Source organism: Mustela putorius, unplaced genomic scaffold, assembly GCF_011764305.1.
Source record: "Mustela putorius furo isolate JIRA1106 unplaced genomic scaffold, ASM1176430v1.1 tig00003901_pilon_pilon_pilon, whole genome shotgun sequence".
Lineage (NCBI taxonomy): Eukaryota > Metazoa > Chordata > Mammalia > Carnivora > Mustelidae > Mustela > Mustela putorius.
The window spans coordinates 7,382,625-7,390,703 of NW_025422049.1; the positions used below are offsets into that span (position 1 = coordinate 7,382,625).

At 43.3% G+C, this 8,079-nt stretch overlaps 1 long non-coding RNA gene across 1 annotated transcript; it reads right to left on the reverse strand.

Moving 5' to 3' along the window:
* Positions 1-364: 364 nt before the first annotated feature.
* Positions 365-8,056, reverse strand: LOC106006767. Its single transcript, XR_001181040.2, has 3 exons — positions 7,149-8,056; positions 6,775-6,867; positions 365-1,084 (listed from the first exon to the last, which is right to left on the reverse strand). It is a non-coding gene; the product is annotated as an uncharacterized LOC106006767 (long non-coding RNA).
* Between the last annotated feature and the right edge of the window lie 23 nt (positions 8,057-8,079).

Genomic DNA, 8,079 nt, shown 5'->3' on the forward strand with positions numbered 1-8,079 from the left:
AGCTGAGGCATCCCATAAAGAGGGCTGATACCTGAAGGCCATCTAGATGTGCTCCCAGCAGCTGGAGGAATCATGTCCACACTGCTAAAAGGCAACCTGGGTGGCACATTACAGCATTCACCACGTGCACTGATGGCCATACTCTGTGAACATAAACTTTCTGATCTGCCTTCTGATGGGTACAGAAAATAACATATTCAGGGGGCGCCTGGGTGGCTCAGTGGGTTAAAGCCTCTGCCTTCAGCTCGGGTCATGATCCAAGGGTCCTGGGATCGAGTCCCGCATCGGAATCTCTGCTCAGCAGGGAGCCTGCTTCGTCTTCTCTCTCTGCCTGCCTCTCTGCCTACTTGTGCTCTCTGTCAAATAAATACATAAAATCTTAAAAAAAAAAAAAGAAAAGAACCATTCAGTAGATCAACAGCCACATACAAAAGGCTGTGTTGATCTGCTCTAGCAAAGATACCACATCCGACAGAGCCATTGGTACTGCTCAGTAAAATCTGTGGTACCTCCTATTGTCACCTGCCATGATACATCTGTTTTTGGGGGGCCACACTAGTGAATTTAATAGGTATCTGATGGCAGAATGCATTGTACAAGTCTCTGAGAGCACTAAATTCTGCAATTCTCCCTGGGATACAATACGGTTTTTAACTTTTATTTACTTATTATGTTGGTAGGTGGTGGTGAGGAGTTTCTGAGGGTTTTAGTTGGCCTTTACTATTACAACAGCTCTTACACTACTGGCCAAACAACCAACACGAAGGTTCTGCCAATTGCTAAGCTTTTCCAATCCAGTTATACAGTCTGGAAGTACTCTTAAGCCGTCAGGCAGTCCTGAAACAGCAGCGTGTGGGCAGCTGCTCGGCTGGCTCACTACACCGGCACAGATTCAGCCATCAAGAAAACCATGAATCCAAATGACTATAGACAGCTTATTACTTACATAGGCAGCAAAGCTAGATCATCATGGTGTCAGCTCTCCATGTCCGTAGTCCCGCAGGATGACATTGACTAGATGACAGACATGAACAGTGGGACGAGAGCAGTGTGGTTCTCAACTCCGGCTACACCTTGGAATTAGCTTTAAAAAGAAAAAAAAAAAAAAACCTTTTTTCCTGGGCTCCACCCCCAGAGACTTATTTAATTACTCTGTTTTGGAGCCAGGACATGGGTAGTCTTTTGTTTTTTGGTTTTTTTTTTTAACTCCCCAAGTGATGTTAATGTACACCAAGGGCTAAGAACCATCACCTTAAGCAGAGTACAGGCTTGTAACCTACACCCAGGTCTGCTCTTCAGACTGTAAGTATTTCTAACAGGTAACAAAATATTTCATTCTACGAAAGAGAGAGAAATGCAACGGCCCCAGAAGAGGAATTTGACTGACCTAAAGATAGTGGCCTTTGAGCACTGGCTTCCAAAGTCAAATGACCTGGGTCAGATTACAGACGCTACCACTCAGCAGCCAGGTGATCTTGGGCAACTAACTTAACTTCCCTAACGTGAACATACCTATCAGTCTGCCTGACACGTGACAGGTCCTCAGTGTAGGTTCATTAACTCTGAATATGAATCTCCAAGCTTCATCTGTAAATTGAGGCTAATAATACCTGCCTGTCTGCCTATCTCCTAGAGTTTCTGTGAGACTAAAAATGGGTAATGGCCTTACAGGCCCTTTATAAACATCTAGGTGCTGTACAAATGGAAAGTGGAAACATTCTTTTTCTTTTATGAAAATGCTAAACATGTATGTCACTTTTAAAAAAATGTTTCTAAGAATCTTTGTGTCTGTGGTTTCAGAGTCTTACAAAAGCCCTAGAAGTAAACTGGGCAGTAAATTCACTGGTAAGAAAACTGAGACAAGAGATATTGTTTGATCGCACAAGGTTGTTCAGCAAAACGAAGACTGGATCTTAGGACCAATAACTCAAAGGCAGAGATTCTCTTCACCAGATAACACTCACAAAAGATCTATTAATAGATCCCCCTTGGGGCACCTGGGTGGCTCAGTGGGTTAAAGCCTCTGCCTTCTGCTCAGGTCATAATCTCAAGGTCCTGGGATAGAGCCCCGCATCGGGCTCTCTGCTCAGCGGGGAGCCTGTTTCCTCCCCGCCCCCCCCCTCTCTCTCTGCCTGCCTCTCTGCCTACTTGTGATCTCTGTGTCAAATAAATAAATAAAATCTTTTAAAAAAATTGATCCCCCTCAATGAGTAGGTTAGTCATCTGATCAGAGCTCTGTTGGACATGTTGGAACAATTTCTTTTACTTGTCCCTTTCAAAGTAGGATTTGTACCTGAGGAAATCCAATCAATACTCCTCAGTCCTTATGTACATGGTTAGTTTGGTTTTTAGTTTTCCTCCATTTTCTGTTATATTTCAGTGACCATGCTGGTGGCACACTGAGCAAAAGGAAAAGAAACCTTTCCCACTTCACCACCATCACCCTTGTTTATTACCATGTACCGTTCTAATTTCAACACGAAAACCACAATGGAAATGGCAACACTAAAGACTGATAGCCACAAGATGGCAGAGTTTACCATTTCATTTTTTCTTGCTTACATCATTTATTCACTCATTCATTCAAGAATTATTCTTTGAGTGTCTACAATGTGTAGAGTGCTTTCTAGGGATCAAAAGGATTGTAAAAGAGGTGAACGATGTGATATGGTTCCTGCCCTTCAGAAGCTTGGGGTAAGGGCAGTCTGCGAAGAAGAAAAAACACACCTAAGAACATTTAAAAGAAAATACACATTACTGTGTGATTAGAGGCCAAGTAAGTGACACACACTGCCGTATGACTACAGTGAGCCGGAAAGTCTGCCTTGAGGGGAGAAGAATAGAGCTGGGGCTTGAAGGATCAATAGGTAGTTTAGAAAGAAAAACTTAATCCCAAGCAAAAGGACCAGTGTGGATCATGCGACTGAAGTAAAAATGAGCAAAACATGTGCCCAGGTCAGTGATGTGACTAACCTGGTTATAACAAACGGATATTGGGTAAACAAGATTGAAATAGATTAGATAAATTAGATCTCCATTGATTTTGCTAGAATGATGCCCACCATAAAAGATAAAGGTATCTATTGAGCCTGCCAATAACTATGGCCTTCAGGCAGGCAATTTTCTAGCTTCAGTTTCATTGTTTGTAAAATGCACAGGTTAGACAAGATGACTTCTTACAGTCTTTCCAAATCTTATAAAAGAAAAACACTGGGAGGCAAGCAGGCAGGCAGACAGGGAGGGAAGGAGGTGGGAAGGTATGAAGGAAGAAGAAGGGAGGGCAGGGGAGGAAAAAGAAAATGGATTATAAGTTCTTTAGCAATTGCTGTATGGCTTTGACATTTCAGTTGCTGAACAGGGACAGTCTTACATAGTGGTTGGGGCTTGGGCTCTCCTGTTGGGTAGACTTAAGTCCAAGTCTTGAATCAGTCACTTACTGTTTACCAGTAGGCAAGTTAGCTTAGACTCTATAAGCTTCAGTCATTCACTCAACAAACATACATGTAACACCTTCCTCCATGTTAAGCCCTATGCTAGTCATTGGTAATAGGGAGATAAACAAGACAGGCAAGATCTCTTCTCCGGAGCTTACAGTTTTGTAGGAGGGACTGTCCAAAAATAATCACACAAAAAACTAGATGCAAGTGTAATCCGTGCCAAAGTACGGAGTGTTAGGAGAGTAGATAACCTAAAGGCCTAATCCAGTCTGACAGATCAGAGGTTTCCCCAAGGAAAGATGAGCCAAGTAAAGAAAAGGAAAAAAGCATTTCAGGTCAAGTGAACAGTATATGAAAAGGCTTTAAAACTAGGAGGAGCAGGGTGCCTGGGCGGCTCAGTGGGTGAAGTGTCTGCCTTCGGCTCAGGTCATGATCTCAGGGTCCTGGGATCGAGCCCGGCATCGGGCTCTCTGCTCAGTGGGGAGCCTACTCCCCCCTCCCCAACTCCGCTTGGCTCTCTGCCTACTTGTGATCTCTGTCAAATAAATAAATAAGACTTTTAAAAGAAAAACTAGGAGGAGCTTGGCTGAGCAAATAACTAAATGGCAGCTGTAGCTAGAGCACAGAGAACTAGGAGGATAATGGCAGAGACCAGGATATGTAAGTCAATAGAGCCTGATGAAGAGAATGTCCCGACGGGCCTAGGAAGCCTGTGGTCTTTACACTAAAGCCATGAGAAGTCTGTTTCCTTCTTCATAAAAGAAGGGATAGCACACCTCCCTCACAAGGTAGCTGTTTCGACGAAAGGGCCTCACTGCCCTCCCTCATCCCACACCTCCTTATTGAATCTATCACCAAGTCCTATCAGCACCACCTCCAAGAAATCCGTCACCTCCCAAATACGTTTCCATCTCCACAACCATGACCCTGGCCTAAGTCGTCATCTCTAGCCTGGACAATTGCGAACTAGTCCGGACTTACACCTTTGCTCCCCTCCTACCCATTATTCCTGCAGCAACTCCAGTGATCTTACTAAAATTGAAACTGGCTCGCAGTAGGCCTTCGCTTAAAAGCTCGCAGTAGGCCTTCGCTTAAAACCTTCCATGGACTTCTCAGTGCTCTTAGCATAGAGACCAAATCCTTAAGTCATATGCTAATGCAGTTCCCTCCCTGAGATGCGCATTTTAGCTCAACTCCCACCTCACTCCTCACCTACTTCATTCCAACTCGCCCTTACATTTTTACTTCTCTTCTTCAGGCAAGCCTTTCCTGATCCCAAGCCGCCACCTATTTCACATTCTTTTCTTATTTGCCCACTGGGAACATGATATTTCTCTTCTGATCTCTTATCTCTGTAATTACACAGTCCTCAGAGCGATTGTTTAATGTCTGTTTCTGCCACTAAACTATAAGCCTGAGAAAGTAAGAAACACACATTTTTTGCTTACTTTTGGATCCCCAGAACCTTGCCCAATCTTTGACATATAGGAAGCACTCCATGAATACTTGTTCATTGAATGAGGGAGGTGTTAGCTACTGCTACAAATAATAAAATACTAACAATAATTGTTATTTAGGGGCACCTGGGTGGCTCAGTTGTTCGGCGTCTGCCTTTGGCTCAGGTCCTGATCACAGGGTTCTGGGATCGAGTCCCACATCAGGCTCTCCGCTCGGCGGGAAGCCTGCTTCTCCCTCTCCCACTCCCCCTTGCTTGTGTTCCTTCTCTCACTCTCTGTCAAATAAATAAATAAAAATCTTTAAAAACAAAACAAAACAGATTTCTATTTATTATTTTATTGTTATAAATGTGCCATTTCATTGTTATCCATAGGAACCAGCAAAATATTAGCACAGACCATGTTGCTGGTCAGTGAATACCCTACCACCTTTTATCAGAGCCCCTATTTCTATATTTAGCTCAATTATTATATTCTAACTATAGCTACAACCCAGCATGGTTATGAGGCTCTGAAGTCAGACTTGGCCTAAACCCCCATTCTGCTACTATCTTTGTGACTTCGAACAAGTTGGCCTTTCTGGGATAGAGTTTGTTTTCAGACTCATGAGGCTTTCATGAGATCATGCATGGAAAGTGCTTAGTACAGAGTCTGGAATATAACATGCCTCAATAACATACTGTTACCTCATAAAGACTGTTGATTAATCTGAACAAGTACCTATTAAAATGTACAGCAAGGGGCACCTGGGTGGCTCAGTGGGTTAAGCCTCCGGCTTCAGCTCAGGTCATGATCTCAGGGTCCTGGGATTGAGGGAGCCTGCTTCCCCCTCTCTCTGGTGCCTCTCTGCCTACTTGTGATCTCTCTGTGTCAAATAAATAAGTAAAATCTTAAAAAGTAAATAAAAAATAAAATGTACAGTAAAAACAGAATACCAAAGGATCTATGACAGCATGCTATCTCCGCCTGCTGGGGGGAAATCTCCCTCAGGATATATGAACCTGATGGAATCTTCCTGTAATCTTGAGAAATAAAGGGAACTTTGAAAGAGGCAAGGAAGGCTACAGAAGGTAAAGTTGGAGGTCTCTGAGAATTCAAATGTACTATTTACCTTATGTGCTGGTAAATCATCTGGAATGCAAAAAACAATGGGTTAGGCCCCAAAGGGTTGGCTTCCTAAGTAGTAGCAAAAGTCTGAGGATACTGATCTAACATTCATATTTGACCTTGTCTGTTCTTTGTACCATCATGTCCCTGATTTGCCAAAACTGATTACCTCAAGGAAACAACTGTCCATGTCCTTTGTTTGGGGAACTTAGCTAATAACCAATTTTCCTCCACTCAAATGTTATCTAATGTGCTTATTAAGCCATTGCTGCTCCTTTGGATAGATACCTTGAAAAAAGGGATCTTGGGGTAGGAAAAGTCTTCATGGTCAAAGGACTGAATCTCAAATGGTAGAATCTAAGAAAATAAGATGTGCAATGCAGGAAATGGACTCAGGAGGAGCACATGGCTCTGTGTACTTCATATCAGGCAGCGGTTAGGAGCAGCTGTCTGGAATTAGATGGATGAGATTTCAAATCCAATTTCAAATCCTAGATCTGCAACATACAAGCTGGGTGATCCAGGTAAGTTAATTAAGTTTATGTCCTCAACTGTAAAATGGGGATAATAAGGATCTATCTTAGCAGGTTGTTAGAAAGATTAAATGAGATGACACAAAGTCATCCAAGAAAAGTCTGGTAGAATTTGAGTGCTCACGTATTTTTATTATTTAATCATATCTGGTAATTAAATCGAAGCAGCCATGGCCTGTTCTTTTCTAAAACCATAATGGGCTCCTCCTAGAGAGCACTGGGGCCTATGTGGTTACCCACCCTACTTGTATTTCAGGCACAGGATGGATGGGAGCAGCAATGGGGAGGCGGAAACGCAGACCTCTGGCCACTGGTCCCACCTGATGAGTAATACTGCATGGAAGACAGAAAAGAGGAAACTTAGATGAAATTCGTACCTCCCCCCCCCCACAATAAAAAAATAAAAGGACAACTCAGTATAATTATGCCCAGATTTCTGCTGGCAGAAGTTTGCAAACTAATTTTTACATAAAGGCCACCAGGCCAATTAACATCCTGAGTGCTTAAAGGGGTGGGGTAGTGGGAAGAGGGTCACTGGCGAGAGTTTTGCTCTCTCCCAACCCCCACAATAACGACACTTAAAGCTCCAGACACCACCTCCCTTCCCAGCAAACCTCAGTTTTTCAGACCCCGTCAGTCTGTTCCCAGAAACCTCAGGTGGTTTCAGCTTCCATTGACCTTAAAAAACAAAAGAGCCGTTATTTTACCAGCAAAATGAGTTTATTGAGGAAGAGCAGAGGAATTGTAATTCAGAACAAGCAAACTGTGGCAATCCATAGGCAAACCCAGAGAACAGAGGAGAGGGGCTTGCTTTCCCAGGGGAAAAGAGGAGGGACTGTTTCATTGAGCTCTCACTGACTGGGCTGTTGCTGGGCAAGGAGAAATTCATCCTTCCTCAGGCTGGGATACCAAAAGCAAGCTGCTTCCTGCTGGGAATTGTGGGATAATGCTTCTTCCACCAAGAGGTAATGCATGAGAGCTCCCCCTTCGGGGCTTCCTGACTCCATTTTAAATAAAGTTTCCTTTATTTTCACATCTCCCCCTTTTGATCAAGGTCTTTCTCAAAAGCACTGCTAATCAAAAGTCAGGGTTGTGTTGTGGTGGTTTTGTTTTTTGGGTTTTTTTTTTTTCATATTTAGTGTTTTCATCCCCTTGGTGTCAGAAAGGATCTTTCCTGGTGGTCATGTCCCCCATGGGAGGGAAAGTGTGTAGAATGGAAACCGGTGAAGTCACATTTGAGTAACAGGGAAGAGGAGGAGGGAGAACTGTCAGGCATTTCCCGTCTGAGATAAATGTTGAAGATTATCTCAAAGTGCTGAGCTAGCATGACCCTACTGGGCACGTTATTTCTACGAATGTTTGAGAGGCAATAGGTATAAGGCTTAAAACTGATTATAAAGGTGTGCCTGGGTGGCTTTGTCAGTTGAGAGTCTGACTCTTGATCTCAAGGTTGTAAGTTTGAACCCCACACTGGGTGTAGAGATTATTTAAAAATAAAATCTTTTAAAAAACAATTATACAGGGGCACCTGGGTGGCTCAGTGGG